This window comes from Rhododendron vialii, chromosome 13a, assembly GCF_030253575.1.
Source record: "Rhododendron vialii isolate Sample 1 chromosome 13a, ASM3025357v1".
NCBI classification, from domain to species: Eukaryota; Viridiplantae; Streptophyta; class Magnoliopsida; order Ericales; family Ericaceae; genus Rhododendron; species Rhododendron vialii.
Window position 1 is genome coordinate 20,639,621 of NC_080569.1, and position 25,331 is coordinate 20,664,951.

General features: G+C 37.5%; 1 pseudogene; it reads left to right on the top strand.

The window, feature by feature from the left end:
• LOC131312863 (E3 ubiquitin-protein ligase COP1-like) overlaps positions 1 to 25,331 on the top strand; it is a 47,141-nt pseudogene that overhangs the window by 19,072 nt on the left and 2,738 nt on the right.

Sequence of the window (25,331 nt, forward strand, 5' to 3'; positions counted from 1 at the left end):
TTATTTTCTAAATTTCTAGTTTGAGAAACTTAGGTTGAATTGACGTTAAAAAAAAAGCCTCGTCCTCCGCCTCCAACGTGGAGGAGAGGACTTTGGAGGCACAACTAAATCTATGAGGTCATATGCCACCACTAAATTTATTGTGGGGATAAAGTTTTATTTAGGTGATCCTAAAGTTGTGCTTTTAAATCTTACAAATCTATGATTATGATCATGATATTTATTCCAAATTCATTTTTAAATTCTTGAACATGATTTCATTCTTCTAAGTACTAAAGATAGGCATCTTAACAATAATAGTAAACAATAATCATACTGTTCATTCTCAAGTTTTGTGCTTCCGTGCAAAATAAATACGCCTTAAAGCAATTGTGGGTTTGCTCAATAATTATATTGTTCATTCTTAAGTTTTGTGCTTGCGTTTACACTATTTATTTGTTTGGACGGCAATACACAAGCACCAATGCACATGTTTGGGCACTGCCAATTCTGAGTGAGTACGCTTCCTTGATTAAACCTTTTTTTTTTCTTTTTCTTAACAATGTTGCTTCGGCTAATCCTATTTTAACCATCTGTGGTTCCGTGCAAAATAAATACGCCTTAAATCAATTGTGGGTTTGCTCAATAATCATACTGTTCTGAGTGAGTATGCTTCCTCTATTAAACCTCTTTTTTTCTAACAATGTTGCTTCGGCTAATCCTGTTTTAACCATCTTTGGTTCATGTCTGTGAATGTTCTTTGTTGTTAAATGGCTTTTGGGCGTTCCTCATAGCTAGGTCTTTTTAATTATAAGCTATTTCCTCCTTCCCCTCTAGTCGTAACTCTCTCTCACGCTCTCAACAGGCCTATCTCTTTCTATCCTTTCCACAACTAACCAACATTCTCTCTCTCTCTCTCTCTCTCTCTCCCTCTCTGTGTGTGTGGAACTTCATTGCTACTAGTATTTTCATCAAACCCATGGTTCTATTGACACCGGTCCAAACCATCTTCATCAACCTAAAACATTGCAAAACATGGGTTCAATCAAGTTTGTCTTTAGTATAGGATTTCGTTGCTTATTGTATTTGGTGTAGTTGCTTTACGTTCTTGATAACCATGGCCATAGTTGGAAGGTTGACTAAATAAGAAAATACAGGATTGCGCAAGTGCATTATCATACTGATATGGTAAATGTGCATTGATGCTGGATTTTGCATTTTGTGCTGGAAATATGCAATAGAAAATTGTCTAGACTTAAAAAGGTTAAAGCAATATAGATATAATTGTTCTCTTCTTTTCTTAGTATTACCCTATGTTTTGTTCTTCTTGAGTTAGATTATTTGTGGATTGCTTGTGTTGTTGTTTTTGTTTTTGTGCGCCCTGTTATGCTATGACACAGTAACAACCTGTAAATCCAAGCTATCAAATATGGTGAAGGAAGAGGGAAAGTAAAGCTTTTGCTATAGGATAGGTCCTAACACACCTGCTTTTTCTTCCAAGGCTATATTGTGGTTGGAAAACTCTCATTTCACTCTGAAAGTTTCTTCTGATTTCAGAATTTTTTTCTCAGGTATGATTTCTGATCCATTTTGGAACGTTCTTTGTAATTGCTCTCTTAGTTTATTTTTGTGTTGTTTTTTTAAGGATAGTTTGGCTTTGGTTGTTTAAGTCAACTTAACTGTTAATGACCATGGAATGCACATCGCTGAAACGATAATCGAGGACACCTTAGGTCTTTGGTGGTATAAAGGCAAAGCAAGGCTTGAAGATAAAGCTAGATGGTCAAGGTAGAGTTTGTCCCTTTTCATGATTATTACTCCCTCTGTCCCAATTTGTTGCGCTTGTATTGGGAAATGAACTACTACATAATTGCATTGACTTTTTTTGCTGGTTTTACCATTTTACCCCTTGACAGAATATTAAATTTAAGTAACAAATCAAAATAATTGTACCAGGCAACCATCTTTTTAATCAAGGGTGGGAAGTTTCCTTACAAATTTGAATTTTCATTATGGTATTGAAGCCAAATCTTTTCTTATCCTGTCATGTCATTAAAATCCTAACCTTTTTAAATGTAAAAAAAGATGAGCGGCAAAATGGTAATAAGGACATCCAAAAATGGAAAGTTTTGAAACAAGCAAATCATTTTTGGACATCCTAAGAAGGAATAAGGGCACAACAAATTGGGACGGAGTGAGTGCTTATAAGTTGACCTATTCTTGCATGAAAAGCAGTAGTTTCAGAGTCTTATATTTTCATGTTTCCATGTTATAGAGTCTTATACTCTCATTATTAAAGTTCAAGTCCAAGTTATCAGGTTTATTATGAGTCTTATATTTCCATGGTTCCTTGTAGTAATCAATGATAAAGAACTAAGATTCCCTTTAGTTTGAATGTCCTTGTATATATGGTCATATTCATTATTCATGTGTATACCTATAGTTTTTGTTTGCCTAGTCTTCTATCTTTCCTTGTTTATGTAATCTATTGTTATATTTCAGTCACCGAGAAGCAAAGAATAAGAATCTTGTATTGTGTGGTGATTTTGCCTTTAAAACTATGATTTATTACCTCCTTTCCACCATTTCTTTCAACACTTGTCTTTTTTTTTTTTTTTAGTCAAACGGAAAATGGTTTTCGAACCCTTGTCAAATAATGGTAGTCCCCCTCCTATATGTTGCATTATTGCGAGAATGATTTAGCAATTCTATTGTTACTAATTTTAATGGGGGTGGATCATTGTGATCACTGATTTCAACTTGTGTTTTTGGTTTGTAGTAAGAAAGCAGATGGTCCCTTCCACTGCCTTGGTTGTCAGTATAGGAGGGAACTTGTTTGGGATATTTAATAAATGTAGAGCAAATTTGTCGCCGTTTTGTGGAGGATGAAAGAAACATGCTCAGGAAATTGATTGAAGATAAAGCTAGATGGTCAAAGTAGAGGTTGTCCCTTTTCATGATTATTACTTATAAGTTGACCTATTCTTGCATGAAAAACACGTAGTTTTAGACATCCATTATGATTTTAGTTGATGTGGTTGTAAAATTTTGACATTTTTCTCTCTCTTTGTAAGGGGTTAAATCAATCAAGAGTTGTCTTTTATTTTCACCCTTGAAAACTGCTCAATTGGAGTGACACCATTTAGTTTTGGCATTAAATTAAATGTTTGTTGCTTGTAGTTTAGATATCTAGAAACCTGAAAATTTTTCTATCATATTTTTCTTACTACCAGTTAATATATGCCTTATTCTTTGGTTTCATCTATAATCTGGTTCATAATATTTGCAGTGTTCTAAAACAAGGAATTAATCGGCGATTAATCACCGATTAATAGCTGGCAGGGCCTATCCGATTAGGTCCGAGTAATGATTAATCGCCAATTACTAATTAATATGCACCGATTAATTGACGATTAATCCGATTAATCACTCGAAGGTGGCCGACCGCCTGACTACCGCCGAGCGACTTTTTAAACATTGAATATTTGCAGTCAATATATTTTTACTTATAAAATAACAGATTATTCACCTACATAAAGCAAAAGATAGTCATGTTTCATGCGAGGTTGGCTGCAAATCACCTATTAAGTTATTCACCATCATTGCAATTATTTATGTTGAGGAATCGATTAATTATGTCGAGCATGGTGGTGGACAAGGGGGAGGTTAAAGGCTGGAGGGGATGGTGGTTGTTGCCCGTGGATGGCGGGTTCTTGTAGATTTGATAAAATTGGCTTTAGGTTTACATGGATGATGAGGGTATGTTAAGACTATTGTTAAGTATAGAGAAAACACAAATAAATAAATTGAAAAGTTAATGGGTGTAGCAGAAACACATGACTTGAAAGGACTTGTATGGGTTCAAGTAGAATCACTCTTGCTCATTAGTTCCAAGGAGGTAATGTCAACAATTTTAAGAGTACAAAAGATGGAGTGAAATACTATGGAAACCGTTATTGAGGTGGTGTGCATTCTTGTGAAATCAAGTTTTGGGTCTTCATTGTAATAACAATTTTCAGCTTTTCCTATCAATATCAAGTTGTTAACCAATCCGTGTTACCTGCATTGTCATATTGTGCATCCATTATGCGGTTAACTTCAGTTTTAGCTAATTTATGACATTGCTGGACCAAAACCTTGTGAGTTATATGGGAAGTATACGTGGAAGATAGACAAATTTTTCCAGATTAACAAGAGAGAACTTCGCAGTAATGCATTTGAGGTTGGCGGCTACAAATGGTATGTAGAACCTCCATTTGGTTTTTGTTCTTTCCGATAGCAACATTTTTAATCTAATCGTTTAGTTCAATTTTACTGTTATGGTGGTTCCTCATTATTTGGGACCTATTCTTGAAATGCAGTGTTACTTTCACTGCATCATTCATTTTCCTTCATGTAGATTCATGTTGATGCACTCTTGACATGAGCATGTATGAGCCTCTTGGGTTGGCTTGAACCTGTTATGGTTTGAAGTTCTTAACCTATGGATTGGTCTAATTTATAAATGAAGTGATTATATGATTTCCTTATTGTACTGGTTTAGAAAGGGTTATCTTTTGGGTGTTGATTTAATCCTTAGATTCTGCATTGGGATGAAGTTTACTAGAAAAATAATTTCACAATTGGTTCCGTGTAACTTGTACAAGTTTAGCCTCATGTTCTGTGAGTCTGTGAAACTGCCTTACATTTGGGATATTTGATTGCAATAAAGCTATGGGTACATATGAAATGTACATACCATGTACATATGAGCTTTGTAGGGCACAAAGATAATTCGAACCGCCCATTATTTTTTAAATATTTTTTTATGGAGCCCTGTAAAAAATCAGCTCAACCGGACATCGGTAAGGATTTTTTTTGAATTTGTTAGTTTCGCCCCCACAAATTCAGAAAAAATCCTTACCAATATCGGGTTGAGCTGATTTTTTACAGGGCTCCATAAAAAAATATTAAAAATAATGGGCAATTCGGATCATCTTTGTGGGACCCGAGGTGGGCTCCAGAAAATCCATCTGTACATTTCATATGTACACATAGCAGCACTCATCTGATAAGTCTGTTAGTACCATTATGTCTTTTAGGTGCGTTGAAATGATTGGTAGTTTTAGACATCCATTATGATTTTAGTTGATATGGTAGTTTTGGACATCCATTATGATTTTAGTTGACATGGCTATAAAAGTTTGACATTCTTCTCTTTTTGTAAGGGGTTTAATCAATCAAGAGTTGTCTTTTATTTTCACCCTTGAAAACTGCTCAAGTGGAGTGACACCATATAGTTTTTGGCCTTAAATTAAATGTTTGTTGCTTGGAGTCTAGATTCTCTAGAAACCTGAAAATTCCTAGCCTATTTTTCTTAGTGCTGGTTAATTTATGTGTTATCCTTTGGTTTCATCTATGATTTGGTTCATAACATTTCCGTTCAATATACTTTACTTCCTAAAAATAACAGATTACTTGTGGTGGTCACAGCTTTTGTGCTTTTTGGCTGGGGATTGACCAAAATTCTAGGCGCCGTATGTCCAAAGAGAAAACTGATTCAATTTTATGAGTTGTTGTAAAACATTTCTTTATTTAAAAGGAAGTCACATCTACCTTGTCAATGGATTCCTTGTATAGTGGACTGAAAGCCCTTGAAGGCCAATTCCGATTGTTCGTATAGAGGAGGATATGTTTATTTTGGTGGATGATGTATTACTGCTACTTGAGGGAGCCACCTTGGAACCCTCGCCTCCAAAGGATGATAAGGGTCCTCAGAATCGAATGAAGGTGAGCTATGTGAACATATTGTTAAAAATTTATTGCTATGTTACAGTATTCTATCCTTCTATCTAAACTAGTTTTTTAAGCTTACGATGGTGTTTGGGACTTCGTTCCGCTTATAATCTCTCGGTACATGTAGTTCTCCTTTCCTACATATACCACGTAATTACTTGGGCTACCTAAAGGTAGCAACCTCTAGGGAGAGATAAAGTAAATGTATCACTGGTCCACCCTTGAGATTCGGACCATAGACTTCTCTAAGAGACATTTCAGGTCCTTGTCACTTGAGCTAGCCCCAAGTGGTAATGTATTTATTGATTTTTTTTATACGGGGTGATGTATCTATTGATGTAAGCGATCAAGAGTTTTTGCTCTTTATATGGTATCACAGAACAAGGGAATGGTAAAAAGTATAATCACCGGATTTTAGCTTGAGTTCTATCTTTTGGTACTTCAAAAGATATTCAGAATTCGAGTCCTCAAGTTTTTCCGTACAGCAAAACCTATATGAATTGAAATAAATCTGGTTTCGTATTTTGTTGAAGATTAAACTTCTAAAACTAGATAAATTATCACTCTCACCAGTTCTGAAAATTGCAACTGTGGCCTTACTTTCACCAGTTCTGAAAATGGAACTACGGCCTCGTGGGTTCTTGTAGTTAGTGTTTGTCATCTCAAATCTGGTTTTTGTATATATTGTTTCTCTACTTGTGTGTTTTTTAATATGGAGACATTATTTTCTGAATTTCTGGTTTGAGAAACTTTGGTTGCAATAACGTTAAAAAAACCTCGTGCTCCGCCTCCAACGTGGAGGAGAGGACTTTGGAGGCACAACTAATTTATGATGTCATATGCCACCACTAAATTGATTGTATAGGGCTAAAGTTTAATTAGGTGATCCTAAAGTTGTGCTTCTAAATCTTACCAATCTATGATTATGATCATGATATTTATTCCAAATTTATTTCTAAATCCTTGAACATTATTTCATTATTCTAAGTACTAAAGATAGGCATTTTAACAATAATAGTAAACAATAATCATACTGTTCATTCTCAAGTTTTGTGCTTCTATGCAAAATAAATACCCCTTAAATCAATTGTTCGTTTGCTCATTAAAGATTCACGCAATTTGTCCTTCTATTTTAGCATAAAAGGTTGATTCTACAGTTCCTGTGGATGGATGGGTAATGGTAGTAGGAGACAAGAAAAAGAATAAAATCATCTCTTAGTTGGATGACTTGAAGATGTGAGAAGTGGTAAGAAATGAAGAGAACTGTTTCTTGTTATCGGACTATTTTATTGGTGAGACCTTGCTTTTGTCACCATTTCCAACAAGCCAAGGGGGTAGTTAGAGAAATGACTAATCCTTTAATTTTGGGCTCTTGTTTGCTCTTCTTTCTGTTTTCATTTGCTTTTATAAAATAAATTAGATCTTTTCTCTCATCGAGGAACATTAGCAAGACATAAAATGATGAAGAGTGGAAAAATCTTAGGACACATTGATCTTAAGTTCTTGAAGCTAGGGAGGAGAGAGAGTGATCTATGAGTTTTTGACACAGCTGGTGCCAGTTTCTAGATTTCTCCTATGGAAGGTCTTGCTTGACTTGCTTGGTCTTGAAAAATAACTTCAACCACTTGTGCATTTTCTCCCTTCTCTTTCCATGCAGATCAACTCGTCTTGCTGCTGTAGAGGTTGCCCCATTGTCCTACATTCTCTCTACATAATAATTGCAAACAAGATTGTAAGTCTTGGCGTTCTTGATCTGGTATGGGTTTTAACTCTTTACGCATTTCTATCCAGAGAATTTATAATTTTACTGAATCCAAGTGGTTTCTATTGCAAGTGATGAGCTTCATGAAATTAGTATTCTTAGGATACAATTAAAGAACAGGAAATTTTACTATTCAGAATATCCGTCTATAAGGATTTTGCTTATTTGTTGCTTTCGAATCCAACTCCCATTTGACTTAGATATGAGAATACTTTGTCATCCCACTTTTTTGTGAGTTTTCAATCATCAAAAAGCTTATGGATTAATGTCCATAAATGTTGAAAAAATAATTTTAATGGGTAATTTTTGCATGTCCACAATTATGCCTTTTATCTCAAAATAGTTACTTTCGGCAAATTAGTTGGATGATTCTCTTTTGGTTATAGAAAATTTTCGTTATTTATCTTCATGAAAGTGTGGAGTTGATTGTGCCTATTCATCTCAATGGTTTGCATTTTAACCATGATTCAATGGTGTAAACAAGATTTTCATATACATGTAATTAACTGTCTGCCTCTATTTAAAGAAAAGAAGAATAAGCGGAAGAATAAGGACAAGATCTAATGACAAGACATTTCGTGTTGTTTACTGTTTTGGATGCAATATGACACTGCTAGGCACTCCCGATATTTGGTCACTGGAGAAGGCATCGATTTTGTGGGTATTGAAAGTTTTGGGATGATGTTTGTGTAATGTCTACTGGACCCCTCACAGAAAACAGTTGTTGTGCAGGGCGATTCCCTTTCTATCGACCTTCACAAGGCAAAGGTCCTTGTACCAGTGTCTTACATTTGCTCAATGTTTTAGCGAGGGTGCCAAACTCTTGAAGACTCCTGTCAATCTATGATTATGATCATGATATTTAGTCCACATTCATTTTTTAATTCTTGAACAAGATTTCATTCTTCCAAGTACAAAAGATAGGCATCTTAACAATAATAGTAAACAATAATCTTAGTATTGATTCTCAAGTTTTGTGCTTCCGTGCAAAATAAATACACCTTGAATCAATTGTGGGTTTTTTCATCAAAGATTCACACTTTTTGTTCTTCTGTTCAGCATAAAAGGTTGATTCGTACAGTTCCTTTGGATGGATGGATAATGGTAAGAGGAGATAACAAAAAAGAATAAAATCATATCTCTTAGTTGGATGGCTGGAAGATTTGAGAAATGGCAAGAAATGAAGAGAACTGGTTGATTGTTATCGGGCTGTTTTTGTTGGTGAGACCTTGGTTTTGTCACCTTTTTTGACAAGCCAAAGGGACGCTTAGAGAAATGACTAATCCTTTATAATGGGGCTCTTGTTTGCTAGGTCTCTTCTTTCAATTTTCATTTGCTTTTATAAAATAAATTAGATCTTTTCTCTCATCAAGGAACATTAACAAGACATAAAATGATGAAGAGTGGAAAAATCTTAGGACACATTGATCATAACTTGCAGAAGCTTGGGATGAGAGAGTGATCTGTGAGTTGATTTCGCACTATTACTTGGATTGTTGTTAAACTGGTTGTCTTGATATTCTAGGATTGTTGTTAGAAGTGCTGCATACTTAGATGGTTGTGTTGACACAGCTGGTGCGAGTTTCCAGATTGCTACTATGGAAGGTCTTTCTTTACTTGCTTGGTGTTGAAAAATAACAAGATTGTAAGTCTTGGCATTCTTGATCGGGTATGAGTTTTATCTCTTTACGCTTTTCTATCTAGAGAAGTAATTGTTTTACTGATTCCAAATAGGTTTCTATTACAAGTGATGAGTGATGCAACCAAAGATACCCATAGATAATGTAGAGAGAGAAACTCCCAAATGGGATATGAAAGAGACTAGCTCTTAATGATATATTTGTTCAAAATGATAAAGCTACCAAAGAAATGACTCCAACACCTATATATGGACTCAATACAAAAAGACATAAATACCCTTACTACATACTACATCATACTCCCCTACTAAAAAGAAACTTGTCCTCAAGTTACGGTAGTGTCCTTCGGCAAATAGGGCACCAAGTGTTGCACATTGAATGTGTTGGAGATGCTCAAGTGAGAAGGTAAGCGGACTTGATAAGCGTTGTCATTGATCTTGCGCAAGACTTCGCAAGGACCCATTTTCCGATTGTTCAACTTCATGTAAGCACCGTGAGGATGCCTATACTTACTCAGGATAACCCAAACAAGATCCCCTCTTTGGAACAAAACCTCCCTTTTGTGTGCATCAACGGTCGCCTTATACTTCGCATTAGACTTCTCAATATTGAGCTTAACTTGAGAGTGGATATTCTTCATAAACGTAGCCATATCTTCCGCCTTGGAGTGTCCCTTCTTAGGGGTTGGCAAAGGAACGAGGTCAACCACACTAGAAGGTTTCAACCCGTAAACCGCTTCAAATGGAGAACTGTGGATGGTGCGATTTAGAGAAGAATTGTAAGCAAACTCCGCCAAGGGAAAAATTCCATCCCAACTTTTTGGATGTTCACCAACTAAGCATCGCAACAAATTCCCAAGACTTCGGTTTACCACTTCTGTTTGACCATCGGTTTGAGGGTGAAAAGAAGTACTGAAGTATAAGTTGGTGCCAATCTTCCTCCACAAGGTCCTCCAAAAGTGGGCAAGGAACTTAGCATCTCTATCGGAGACAATAGAAGTAGGGACGCCATGCAACTCGTAGACCTCCTTGAAATAGAGATTGGCAATGTTAGTCACATCCGTAGTCTACTTACAAGGTATGAAATGAGCCATTTTTGAAAACTGATCCACTACCACCATGATAGAATCACTCCGCCTTTGCGTAGGAGGAAGCCCCAAGACAAAATCCATACTCACGCATTTCCAAGGACTTTCCCGCACCAGTAAAGGCAAATACAATTCCGCATTAGTGGTTGTTCCCTTACTCCGTTGGCAAGTTTGGCACCTTTGCACATAGCCCCTCACATCTTTACTCATTCCCGGCCAATAGTATGCATCTTGAAGCAACGGTAGAGTCTTATCCTTGCCAAAATGACCCAACTTGTGACTTTCGGCCAACAATTGCTCCTTGAAAGAGCATGTAGGGATACACAACTTAAGTTCTTTAAAGAGAAATCCATCCTTCAACTTGAAACATGGATCGATAACCTTATTACCCCTTTGCAAAGCATCGATTATCTTACTAAAGTAAGGATCTTTGGCATAGAAAGTGCGAAATTCTTCAAACCCAACAACCTTGTTCTTCATTTCCACCAAGAGAGCCACTCTTCTACTCAAACCATCGGCCGGCCACTTTGTTGAGAATCCCCGATTTGTGTCTCAAAGAGAACGTGAATTGTTGTAGATAAGCCACCCACTTGGCATGTCATTTATTGAGGTGTTGTTGGCTATTGATGTACTTAAGAGCTTCATGATTGGTGTTGAGAACAAATTCCTTGTAGGCAAGGTAGTAACTCCAATGCTTAATGGCTTGGATAATGGCATAGAATTCCAAGTCATAAGTAGAGTACTTGAGTTTAGCACCGTTCAACTTCTCGCTAAAGAAAGCAATAGGTTGACCACCTTAGCTTAGGATTCCACCAATTCCCACTTCCGAAGCATCACAATCAAGTTTAAAAGTTTTGTCAAAGTCAGGTAAGGCCAAGATAGGAGCTTCCGTAAGCTTGGACTTCAACAATTTGAAACTCTCGGCGGCTTCTTGGGACCATATAAACACCCTTTGCTTGAGGCAATCGGCAAGAGGAGTCGCGATACTACTAAAGTTGGCAATGAACCTCCGGTAGAAGGTAGCTAACCCATGAAAATTCCTCACTTCATGAACACTTGTAGGCGTTGGCCATTCCACAATGGTCTTAATCTTGTCTTCATCCATGTGAACCCCTTTTGAAGACACAACATACCCCAAAAATACCACCTTATCAACAACAAAACTACACTTCTTCATGTTCCCATAAAACTTCTCTCTTCTTAAGATTTCAAAGACTTGTTGGAGGTGAGATGAGTGATCTTCAAAACACCGACTATACACCAAGATATCGTCAAAGTACACAACTACACATATACCCAAGAGAGGTTGAAGCATTTGAGTTATTACCCGCATAAAAGTGCTTGGAGCATTTGTAAGACCAAAAGGCATCACAAGCCATTCAAAGAGGCCATGAGGGGTTTTGAAAGCCGTTTTCCATTCATCTCCCGGGCGAACTCGAATTTGATGATAACCACTTCTTAGATCAATCTTTGAGAAGACCTTTGAACCGGCAAGGCAATCCAACATATCATCTAGCCTTGGAATGGGAAAGCGGTACTTGATAGTGATCTTGTTGATAGCTCTACTATCCACACACATCCTTCTTCGGAGTCAAAAGAGCCGGCACCGCACAAGGGCTAAGGCTTGCCCTTATGTAGTCTTTCTCTAGAAGATCCTTAACTTGCATTTGAATCTCTTCCCTCTCCCTTGGAGACATTCTATATGTGGGCTTGTTCAGAAGGGGCGCCCCGAGTACCAAGTCGATACAATGTTGAATATCTCGTAAATGAGGCAATTCGGGAGGCAACTCTTGAGGAAACACATCAACATACTCCTTCAAAAGTTTAGAAATCGCCTCAGGAACATTCGACACACCCATATTCGCCATAGGAACCAGCACTAGAACATACCCGGTTTCATGACTTTCCTTGAGAAATCTTTTAGAAGCAAGCAACGTAGTGGGAGGAGGCGTTGTAGTCACCTTCTCCTTCACAGGTAACAAAGTGAATTGTCGCTTCTCCTTAAGGACGGTGTAGGTATTCTTCCTTCCATCATGGATGGAATGCCTATCATATTGCCACGGGCGACCAAGTAATATATGACAAGCATCCATAGGAACCACATCGCACCAAACTTCATCGAAGTACTTTTGCCGAATGGAGAAAGATACCAAGCACCTTTTAGTCACCTTGATTTCATTGCCCTTCTTGAACCAAGAAAGGGTATAAGGATGGGGATGCTCCTCTACTTTGAGTTGTAACTTGTCCACCCCCTCTTGAGAGACTATATTCTCACAACTTCTGCTATCAATAATCATGTTGCAAACTCTACCACCAACATTGCAAGTGGTGTAAAAGATATTGGTACGCAACAAATCTTCGTTACTAGCATCCTTAGGAGTAAGGAGAGTCTGTTTTATCATCAACGCATAGCCTTCTTCTTCCTCATTATCACCTCCAATTTCTTCACATAATTCTTCGTCATAAACGGGAATATCATCCTCACAACCTTGTTCCGTAACCTCCTCAATGAAAAGTGTCTTGTTACGACCTCCGGAAGTCTTACGACAATCCGAAGACTTGTGGCCCGGTTCCCCACATTTGAAGCACTTAAAACCCCCACTTTGGAATTGATTTCGAGCCCCCGAAGCACCGGATTGAGACTGATTTTGAGCGGGTGTTGAAGCTTTATCCGCTCGATTTTGAGTACCAACCCCGGAAGAAGCACCTCGGCCACCACTAGAGGAAGAACCACCCCTAGCATAAGAGTAAAATGTCTGCCCGGACTTGGAACTGCCTTGATATTATTGCCCGGATTTCGAAAACTTCCTCTTTTCTTGCTTTTCGACCACCAGGGCCCGATTGTAAGCTTCCGAAACCGTCCACAAAGTTTGCATAGCAAAGGCATCTTTGATTGTGATTGTCAACCCACTTATGTACCTTGCAACCATTTGATCTTTACTTTCATTCAAATCAATTCTAGCAACAAGTTGATGGAAAGCCTCCGTGTACTCATCAACACTTCCAACTTGTTTGAGATTATGCAAATTCTTGTAGAGGTTTTGCATACAGTTGAAAGGCAATAATTGCTCATTGAGTTTCTTCTTCATTTTCTCTCATTCTCTAATCTTTCCCTTTCCTCTTCGTAGCCTAGTTCCCTGCAATTGCTCCCACCAAGCGGAAGCTCTTCCTTTGAGACGGATAGCCACTAACTTCACCTTCTTCTCGGAGACGTCTCCATAATCAAACACTCTTTCAATCGTATTTGTCCAATCAACAAACTCATCCAGGTTAAGACTTCCATTGAACTCAGGAAGTTCAATGTTGATGTTTTTCTCCCACCTATAAGGAGAGTGAGTGGAAGGTGGCCTACGCCAATTCGGATCACCAAAAGGATTGTCAAAGTGACTTTGAGAGTCCTCGGACCCTCCACTACCCGCACGCGACACTTGCAAGCCTTGCACCATCGCCATTAGGGTAGCAACTTGTTGTCTCAACTCTTGAATCTCATGGTTTTGGTTGTCAAACTCATTCTCTTCACCATTGTTCACCACAAAGCCTCTACCTCTACCTCTAGCCCAATAAGCCATTACAATACCCAAATTCAACTCCAAACAAGTAAATCCACCCCAAATAATGAAAACCCAGTCCACTCAAGACTCCACACCACCACAAATCGCAATCAAACAACAAATCCCCAATAAAATCGCAATAAATCGCAGCAAACAACAACAAACGAGACAAACCCAGCTAAAATCAAGCCTAAATTTCATATTTGAGTGCCAAATCACCTATTTGAGGTCTGAAACAGGCAGATCTGGTTCCAAATCACTGTTTCGAGCTTGAAATCACTGTAGCAGACTTGATTGAGTGCAAAAATGCTTGAAAATCCAAAAATGAGTGCAGATCTTGTCAAAAATAGGGATTCGAATGCGTCAACAGTGCCGAAATGAAGATTCGAACATTGGGTCAAGCATGAACAGTGCTGAAAATGGTCGCACAGTGCTCGAAATCACTGTAGCAAGCTCGAAATGCTCCGAAATGGCTTTTGATGTCTGAAAACAGCAAGTATCACCTCCAAAATGGTGGATTAGAGAGTTTTGAGGGTCGAAATCGAAGTTTAAAGGGCTACGTTTAGCAGATCTGGAGATTTGGAATCAAATGGTGTCTCCGGCGAGATTTTCCTGCGAGATTCAGGTTTCCGGCGAGGGTTCCGGCGAGATGAACGGTGGGGATCGAGCCTAGAAGCTCTGACACCAAATGATGCAACCAAAGATACCCATAGATAATATAGAGAGAGAGAAACTCCCAAATGGAATACAAAAGAGACTAGCTCTTGATAATATATTTGTTCAAAATGATAAAAGCTACTGAAGAAAGGACTCCAACACCTATATATGGACTCAATACAAAAAGACATAAATACCCTTACTACATACTACATCAATGAGCTTCATGAAATTAGTATTCTTAGGATACAATAAAAGAATATGGAATTTTAATTATTCAAAATGTCATTCTATGAGGATTTTTCTCATTTGTTGCTTACGAATCCAACTTCTATTTGACTTAGATATGAGAATACTTTGTCATCCCACTTTTCGTGAGTTTATCAACAAAAAGCTTGTAGATGTTTGTAGAAGAAATAAAGTAAAACGCCCCTTGCAAACAAAGTTTTCATGCTGGATAGGTTGTTGGAGGAGTGGAGTTCCTAAACCAAGGGAACGCTTTCATGCGGTTAACATTAATCAACTAAGAAGCACTTGTTGGACCTGATGTTGGATTTTTCTCCTCCTGACATGATAAATAAACAAAGGTACACAAACAACAAAATAAGATATAATATTGGTATAGGGATGAAATCCGAGGTTTATTGATAGTGTTGGCTAAGGGGTAGATAACTTGTATCGTAGAAGGCTAGTGCTGATGGAAGTAAACAAAGATGCTTTTTCTCAGCTTAAAAAAGGTGTTTCTTAATCAACCACCACAGCCATTCATAATCAACTGCTAAAAAAAGGTGTTGGTGAACTGCTCAAATTTTGCTGTAAAGCTCAACCATTTGGAATTCTATAAATTGCTAGGTGCTACTTGGGCGGAAGAGGGGGCACCCAGCGCCTAGGGCCGACTAGTCAGCGCTTTGAGATTAGTTGGTTTTTCTATTTTTTGTTATGTGTCATTTATATATTTTGTTAGCGGAATTAGGGCTTTGACATGTGTTGTGTGTGTGTGTGTGTGTGTATTGTTTGAAGAACACGTAATACTGTTGCACATTCTACGCCTAAATACTTTTAGAAAATCGCTTCCTACTCGATTAATTGGTGATGCGGACTAATGTAAGAATACCTAATTACCTCCTAGACCCTAAAATCTTGGCATTGGGGGTCCCCCTAAAATCTAGGCGTTGGGGGTCCGCTTAGGTCAACTTGTTGAACACTGACCTTTAGTGAGTTTAGGTAGATTTAAATGGGTAATATAGTCTTCGTCTTAGTAGCACGTTGCGGGGGCGGGTGCAGAAGCGGGAGCATGTGCAGGGGAGCGGAGGCACCTAGAAGCTCCTAAGGTTGGGAGCGCCTAAGCAGCGTATATAGATTATATAAAAATAGGTATATGAAATATCTTTAAATACGTAACCATTAAAGGAAAAGTGATACTAAAATTTTTTTGATCTTAAAGTTTAATAATTGAAAGTTATATATTCTTAATTTGCAAAACTTCTTGACTAATATGATTCTCATATTCTTATTTTCACAATGGCATAACTCCCTTAAAAGTAAGAGAATAACTACCTTAATGGCCCGATAAGGTTCCATCTTAGTTAGGAGCAAGCTCCCGTCGTGAGGGAAGCGAGCTACCGTCAAGCTCCATCTTGGGATCGCTGATTCGAGCTCCCTTCTAGGGAGCACACCCATTTTAGAAGGATCCTGCCACTAAGGTCTTCGTATCGATCCTATGCATACCTGACGTTTTCTAGCAGCTTTTCGTCTGTAAATTTAGGGTAAAGGTGTCATTTTTTGTTATCTACCTTTTAATGAAGATGAGATGCAATAAAATATCCGAGTGGGGATTATTCACCTACATAAAGCAAAAGATAGTCATGTTTCATGTGCTGTTAGCTGCAGTTCACCTATTAAGTTATTCACCATCATTGCAATTATTTATGCTGAGGAATCGCTTAATTATGTCGAGCATGGTGGTCGGCGAAGGGCTGGAGGGGATGGTGGTTGCCGTGGATGGCGGGTTAGTGTAGATTTGATAAAGTTGGATTTAGGTTTACGTGGATTATGAGAGTATGTTCAAACTATTATTGGGTATAGAGAAACAACAAATAAATAAATTGTTAAGTTAAAAAGGGTGTAGCAGAAACACAGGACTTGAAAGGACTTGTTTGGGTTCAAGTAGAATCACTCTTGTTTCATTAGTTCTGAGGAGGTAATGTCAACAAATTTGATAGTACAAAAGATGGAGTGAAATTCTATGGAAACAGTTATTGAGGTGGTACACTAGCATTCTTGTGAAATCAAGTTTTGGGTCTTCATTGTAATATCAATTTTCAGGTTTTTCTGTCAGTATCAAGTTGTCAACCAATCCGTGTTACTTGCTTTCTCATACTCCCTTCATCCCAAAATGTTGTGCCTGTTTTCTTTTTTCGACGTCTCAAAAAATTGTCTATATCTTTTAATGTATAATATTTTATATATTCAATATGGATCTTGTTTGATAATCTCAATTAATTCTTTTAAACAAAGATTTTGAAATCATAAAAAAACATTATAGATTGTGAGATATAGACAATTTTTTGTAAGGTTCCAAAAAGGAAACATGCACAACAAATTGGGACGAAGGGAGTATTATGAATCCATTATGCGGTTAACTTCAGTTTTATCTATTTTGACGCAGGACCAAAATATTGCGAGTTATATCCATGCTCCTATGTAATAAGAAGTGGTTCGCCAAATTGAATGGCTCAAATTTTCCAATTATGTCGTTCAAGTAGAGAGATCACAAAGTTATTTGGTGGGCAATTTTGTACATTCCTCGGTTCCTAATTTTGTAGATTCTCGTTTTTCCAAGGGTGATTTCGTCCCTATCTCTTTTCCACCTCTCCAATGCAGCTGGTGGGTGAAAAAATCTCTGGCCGGGAGTCTGCAATGTAGTGATGGGACGGCATAGGTGTGGTGGTTCGCCATAGACCACTCAATGGGCTACAGTGTAAAGTCTTTAGATAAAGGGTAGATATTTGCTCTCTCAATATTTTGCTCCACCGGATAAGCTCTGCACAGTCCTTCGTTGCCTGCATCTCCGTTCGTTTGTTTGTCGTGTGTGGGTAAAGTTTTCTTATCTTTTGAGCACGAGGAAATTACATGGCAGATTATGTATTTGTGTTTGCATGTGTTGAGGTAACGATAGGTTTGTGTTTGTATCTTTCTTGGGTCGTCGTGCCATTGTATGAAAAAATTCACCTCTTCTTTCCTGGTCTTTCGTGTTTTTGGGGCTTCTTTGGATCGTTTGTTTGAGCGTATTGCGATTAGGGTTTGATGTTTGAGATTTCTGCATTTTTGTACTTGTAGATTGGATAGAATTATGCATTCCTCGTTCCTTGTTTGTTCCAGAGTTTTTTGCGGAGATATTCCCAGTTGATAAACTTGGGGGATGAATTCGAATGTCACTCTAGAGCAGCTATGGATGCCTGGTTGGATAGAATTATATATTCCTCATTTCTTGTTTGTTCTGAACAGAGTAAGTGCGTGTTGCTACAATATTTACAATAATTGATTGGCACAATTGAATGATTGGACTATTTTTGCTAGCTTTGAGGTTTGTGCGGAATTGGCTTCTATGGTTTATTATCATTGTCTATTCAAGTATTAAATTTTGGTGATTTAAATGATGGAGCTTGCTGGTTTTTTAAAAATATCGAAAGTGAAATACCCGCTGATTCTGCATTATGATTCTTCTTTGTTTTACTTTGGATGTTTGGCGATATATATTTTTCGATGGAAATCTTCGTTGTACTTAACTGCATGCTTTAAATATAGGAATGAAGAGTGTGTGGGTCCTGTTTATAGATTTACCCAAAGTGTGGCCGGTGTTGATTCTGAACAACCCGTTTTATGACGAGTGGGAAAGTTTTTGGCTTCGAAAAGCATGGAATGGGGTGAGATGTGGTGTGTTTTTCATGGATTGTGGTCTTTTAATTTTTGTTTTGGGTGGATATGTAGTATTTGGTTGTTGCCCTGTTCTTCCGATTCCTCCCCACTGTGTCCTCCCTGAAAATCCCACCATTGTATGTTATAAACTCCCTTCGTCCATTTTAATAGTCTCATGCCCAAAAAAAGTGCAATTTTTGGATAAAAATAAAGTATTTCTGTTCATAACTAATCGAGATCTTTAATTTGGTGCGAAGAGACTTGAAAAATCATTTACATTTGTACTTTATTCTTTTATCTGAAAATTTCACGTCTCTTTGCAGAGAACTATCATTTTGGGACAAAGGTAGTATTTGGATATATACGTATATTGTGTATGTATACATGTTTTGTATGTATATACATACGAAACATATACACCCTTTTCTTGTTCATAGTGCACCATTTTCTTGTGTTGCTTGTTTTGTTTTATTGTATTTTGATATAAGACTTGGTGATTTTCTGGTTGAAATATTTCTGTAGACTTCTTATGATACTGTAAGCAAGATTGCAATGAATCCTTCTCATCTTAGCATCACATGCAAGTTCTTCATATTTAGAGGCTAGATGGGGGGACTCTCTTGGCTTGGCTTAATAGGAAGACCTTGCAGATCTAGCCATCAAATATTGGTGCTACAAAACATGGGCAAGATACTAGTCTTACCTTAGCGCTCATGATTAAACTGTAATAATCTAATGGAAAAAGGTTTGCAATTTCTTTCCTTTTGGTTTAATCAGGCATCTCCTGTTCATAGTTGACTGTTGTCATTTAAGGATGACTAACATATGGCATTTGTTGCTTGGCCAGAATGCAGAAGCCTTCGTATGGTGCCTTTTTGCATGGATCGTAAAACAATCATTGTAAAGCATGGATTGTAGCCTTTTTGCATAAATAACTCTCAATAATCATTATGCATGACCACACTATCAATAGATGTTCCCTGTGGAAATCTCTTTTCGAGATGGGTCCTACATTGGTCAACTTTGGTCACTTCTCCAGTTATTAAGAATACATCAAATTCTAATGGTGGATAGATACAGCTAAAGTTTTACTGTCCCCACTGGATTGCTTTCTTTCAATAGCATGTGACTCTTGTGTGATCGTTAGACAGGGTTGTGAGGTGTCAGTTAAGGAGCTAGATAGCCTCTTGTCTATGCTTATAGAGAAGAAGAGAAAAATGGAGCAAGAAGAAGCTGAGACAAATATGCAAATTCTACAAGATTTTTTGCATTGTCTAAGGAAGCAAAAGCTTGAAGAGCTTAGTCAGGTTCTTGAACTTGTATTTGTTTTCATGGGCTTTTACAGATAAATAAGTACATACTCATATACACAATACCACAGGCATATTATCAGCATTGGGGTCTAGATTCTTGTTTAATGGGGTGAAAATCTTATCCAGATAGATTTTTCGTTTGCAACAGTCAGTAAGATATGCTTCTAAATGGTAATAAACACAAAATCATATGTAGTTAATCTCATAAGATATACAGTTGTTTTACAAAAGAACAACACTTTTCATGTTTTGTGATAGAGAATAGGAAATTCAAATGCATTAATCATGCTGTAAACATGTTGTAAATAATCGTAAATTCAGCCAAAAGGGGACCTTATATATCATGTGGGTAAAACTGAAGTTTTCGGACTTTTGTTGTGAAATTTCGTAATTTGGGTGGGAATTGTTGTAGAATTATTTGTTGTACTATAGAACCAAGTGACATTACGCAAGTGCTTTTTGGCTAATTTATCCTACTTGCTCTATTTTTCCTCCGCCATGCATCATATCTTTTACTTTAACTATACTATTGTGGAAGGTATACGTAAGATAAAAGGTAAGGAAGGTACAGCCACATGGCTAGAAGGGTTAACTTTAGCTGGTAGAGTAAGCTCCTCATATTCAGTAATTTGATTGTTGCCTTTGGATAAAGAGTGACACGCCAAATATTTGACTTAGTTTGTTGTGTCTGCTCATCCATTGTAATGCAGTTCCCTCTAATAGATTATTAATGAGCAACAAAAAGGACAAAAAAAAGGCCATTTGGTACATTGTTAGTCTAGTGGTCAGAAAATCTTAAAGGCTGTGGTGAAGTTTGAGGTCACTCTCTAGTTGAAAGAGTTGATTAGATAAGCCTGCAAACCGGAGCTTACTATGAGCTTCATTCTTTTCTTAACCTTACTCAACAAACAAGTTTCCAAGAAGCTATGGACACAACCATTGCAGTCTTTGTGTAGGAATTCCTGCCTAAGTGTAGGAATTCTGTTACTTGATGTCACACTTCTGTTACTTGATGACATAGTTACAAAACATGGTTCTTCTTTTCGTAATCTGCAATTGAGTCACTTTTCAGGGTACTTGTATTATTTTTTGGTAGTTAACAGGGAGTGGAGTAGGTTGCTAAGTTACCTACTGTCCAACATCATCCCCCACGTGCTACCCCCAACTTGCATACAATCGCACACAGTGAAACATAATGCCAACGGGGGATAGATGCTTATGGAGAGGACTTGAACTCAATACCTCTCCCAACCTGAGCTCTGATACCATGTAAAGTAAAGAAATGGGCATGGCATATTAAGCTATCCAACATCCTACACAACCTTGTCTTGCTTGCAGAGATGCAAACAACCACACGTAGAATGAAACAAAATGCAAATGCGTGATAAATGCATATGGAGAAGACTTGAACCGAGACCTTTTCCAACCTAAGCTTTGATACCATAATACCAAAGAGAGAAGTCAAGAATGGATCTTGTGATTAGTATATGAAAAAGGATAAAGAAAACAATACATCGCTAACTTTACATGGAGTGTAAACTAAAGTTGTCAATCTTGTACCGGCCATCGTAACGTTTTCTCTCTTGGTATGGAACATGCCTATACCATCATGTATCTTGGTACCATTTCAGATTTACCGCAACATATATTACATATATTCAATATATTTATGTCTCCTTGTAGAACTTGAAATAGAGAAATAAAACTAATTGTAACACTTTGATATACCTTAAATAAGTTCTAATAAAAGATTAACACGATTAACTCATTTTGGACTCCTAGTTTTGTCTAATTATCTTAACATCTAAGCCTCTCTTTTTTTTCAAGGGAAAGCCACACTAATATTATTGTACTTGCTGAGATTCCGGAACATGCCCGGTATTTTGGCCGATGCAGATCACCAAGCTACGTGTTCTGTCTACCTACAAGTATGGTATAGGATTGACAACACCGTGTAAACTACCATTATGGAATACAATGGTTGATAAGGAATGTAATTATATGAATATGAATAAGTTACCATATGGAACCTACAAATACATCCATAAATATCTCCAGAACTGTATTGCAAAATTTTGGTTGCTGAACTATTATCTTTTATTAGATATCTCAAGAATGAGACCCATGTAGTGTCTCATGACTCCTGTCTTGTTTCCATGCATGTTTTGGATTCATATTTTTAGCTGTTAAATGGCAACATCATGTCCTCAACCTCAGGGTTCTTATGGAAAAAGATTTAAAACAGAATTTAATGGTCTCTTTCTTGTTTTCTAGATACAAAATGATCTACAATATATTAAGGAGGATATAAATTCTGTAGAGAGGCATAGGATGGACTTATGTCGGGCAAAAGAGAGATGTATAGTGAAATTGAGGATGCTTATGGATGAACCAAAAAAAGGATGCGCATGGTGGGTCCAATTCACAACATGTTACTCAATCGGGTCTTTCACTAGCGAGACAAAAAAGGGTCCTTGCCCAGGTCAGTACTTTTTCTTGACGGTTTCTATAGAACAAAAAATGATTGTAGTATACCAAACTCTAGATACAGAGACCTTTAGCAAGATAAATTGTGTAGAAATGTTTTTTACATCCTTAACTTGGAAAATAAAAAATATGTTTTGTTGAACATACATTGCTTGGTAAATTGACATTCTAACTTTCCAAACTATAGAAGGACTACCCCTATTTTACTAAATAGGGTAAGGGCCTTAACCCTTAAGGATGTCTGCCGACTCTGCCCACTCTCACAGACTGTCAATTGACATATAGCTTTGTGTCATTTACTTAAAATTTTGTGACCTTTGTTCTTTAATAAGTTATATCCCAACAGTTCAATGACCTTCAAGAGTGTTACTTGCAAAAGCAACATGGGGCTTGACAGTCTTACAAACATGAAGCAAGGGATGTGATTCATGTGAATGCCATGAATACAGAAGGTTATCATGCAGGACTTGAGGATTTCCAGTCTGCCCTTTTGACCTTTACACAATACAGGTTCCTTTACTTCGTTGGTAATTTTGGTTTCACTTGAAGTAGCCACTTGTCTCCTTATGGGTTGCTTAAGTTTTTTGTGTTGATGTAAGCGTATTTGCATCTTTTCTCTTGGTAGCAGATTGAGAGTCATTGCTGAGCTTAGGCATGGAGATCTTTTTCACTCGGCCAACATTGAATCGAGGCGAGTTAAGTTGTTCCGCTTACATATGCACCCAAAATATAAACAAGTACTTGCACTTACATAAGTCAGTTCAAGTACACGTGGGTCAAATTTTGTTCTCAAATGACTAATCACTCAAACAAGAACTATTGATTTCCACCCTTTCTGTGGTTCTTAGACAAATAATACCTATTATTATTTGACTACTGAATTAGGACATATGATGGTGTATTTGAGTACGAGAACAGGCGTTCACGTGTATGCCTTGTTATGTATATGTAAGCACAAAAAATGCAAACGTTTCTCCTAAGCTAATATCAATAATAGATGTAATGCCCCAAGCAGACTACTGGCCTAGTACCTTGATTTTGATTCACAAGTCACACTACATGGCTCAAAATGCTTAAGCCTAAGGTACTAGTAGTAGCCCACATGGTTTGTTATATATCCAAGATCATCCGTGTAGACTTCCGATGTGGGACGATGTGTTACAATCTCCCCATCTTGATAGCCTCGCTCCCTCACGAGGGGTTGAGCACTAAAATCACCAAACTAAACCAAATCAAACCAACCAATTCCAAAGTCCAGGGCCCACACAGTCGTGTACACGGATTGTTCTGATACCATCTAGAACTTCCCAAGTAGACCATTGCCCAGTACCTTGATCTTGATCCACAAGCCATACCACATGGCCTAAAATGCTTAAGCCCAAGGTACTAGATGTAACACCCCGACTTCTTAAAACGAAAAAGAATTAAGGAAAAGTAAGGGGATAATCATTTAACGGGCCGCTTACCGTTTGAATTCAGAAAGTAGATTATTTGTGACTTAAGGTATAAAACAATTAGAGTATTTTCTGCATACTGCATATGTGTTAATTTTTAAACGTTATTGCCCTAACCCTGTTAATGACATTGTGGCCAAGGGAAAGGACATAAGTTCTCGCGAGGCGGAGAACTGAAACAAAATAATCCGGAAAGAGGTAACATCTCATTATAGGGCGAATCGGATCAAATCCTATTAGAATATCCCTAGATTTTGTGGGATATGCTTGGATATGATAAGATATGATAAGATTTTATTAGATTTGGATAAGATATGATAAGATTTTATTAGATTACATATAGATTATTCTAGATTTGGATAAGATATAGTTGGATATGATAGAATATTCTAGAGCTTGTGATCCAACACTATAAATAGCCTTCTCATCTACTCCATAAGCACACACTACACACACAAAACCCAAAACACACACACCACACTCACGGCACTCAACTAGAAAAGAAGAGGAAAAAAAGAAGTAGAAGAGAGAGAGTGAAAAGAGGAGGAAAGAAGCGGAAAAGAATTAGGTACGAGTCCTTCAAAGTAGTTGATCATAAGCCAAGTTGAACGGAACGAAAGGTGAGTTATGAATTATTCCTATTACATGAATTTTTACAAAGTTTATGTTTTTAAATTATGGTTATTTAACAATAAAGTTCTTTTGTAGCAAACATACCATGGAATTATGATGTTTTGAACAGTTTATGGAAAAAAAAAGGTATTATCGATACATCCGAACGATGTCTCTGAATCTAGGGGACGTTAAAGATACTAGTCGGAATGGTGTTATAAGGACGGAATGGAAAAAGGGGCACAGCCAAGTGTCCAACTGAATTGATCAATTCATCATGTTATGTTGGGGGTCGCTCCCTCATTACTGGCGGTAATCGTTGGATGGTATATCGTATTATGTTTACAGCATGTTATGTTATATACGAACTTGTTTATGATGTTGGTTACAGTTTAAGCCATGAAAAACTGAGGTTATGGTTTTGGTTACAGTTCAAGTCATGAAAAACTGAAGTTATGGTTCTTGTTTCTCTTTGATAAAAAGAATTCCATGGTAGCTCATGTAACTCTGATAATTCATAATCTCACACAAGCAGTGGCTTATGTTATTGAAATCTTATTTTCAGGTAATCAGGATCAGAGAGATGAGCCGAGTATTAATTATTATTATGCTGGTGATATGGTTATGTAATGAATAAAAGAAGAGTGTAGCCTATGTTGATATTAGCATAATGAATAAATCACTCTAAGTGATTGTTGATCATTAAAGAAGGCTTCCGTAAATGTTATGGTTATTTCTTTTAATAAAGGGGCAATAGAGGCCTTTGGTGAGATAGACTCACTGGCCGGTCACGATATTCAAATCCATTAGATTTGGGTCGTGACACTAGTAGCAGCCTACATTGTTTGTTATATACCCAAGATCATCCATGTAGACTTCCGATGTGAGACGGGGTGTTACAGTAGACACATTACATTTGTATCTGAATTGAAATCCATCCTTCATTGCGCGCGCTCTCTCTCTCTCTCTCTCTCTCTCTCTCTCTCTCTCTCTCTCTCTCTCTCTCTCTCTCTCTCTCTACCTAGTACCTTGATCTTGATCCACAAGCCATACCACATGGCCCAAAATGCTTAAGCCCAAGGTACTAGTAGTAGCC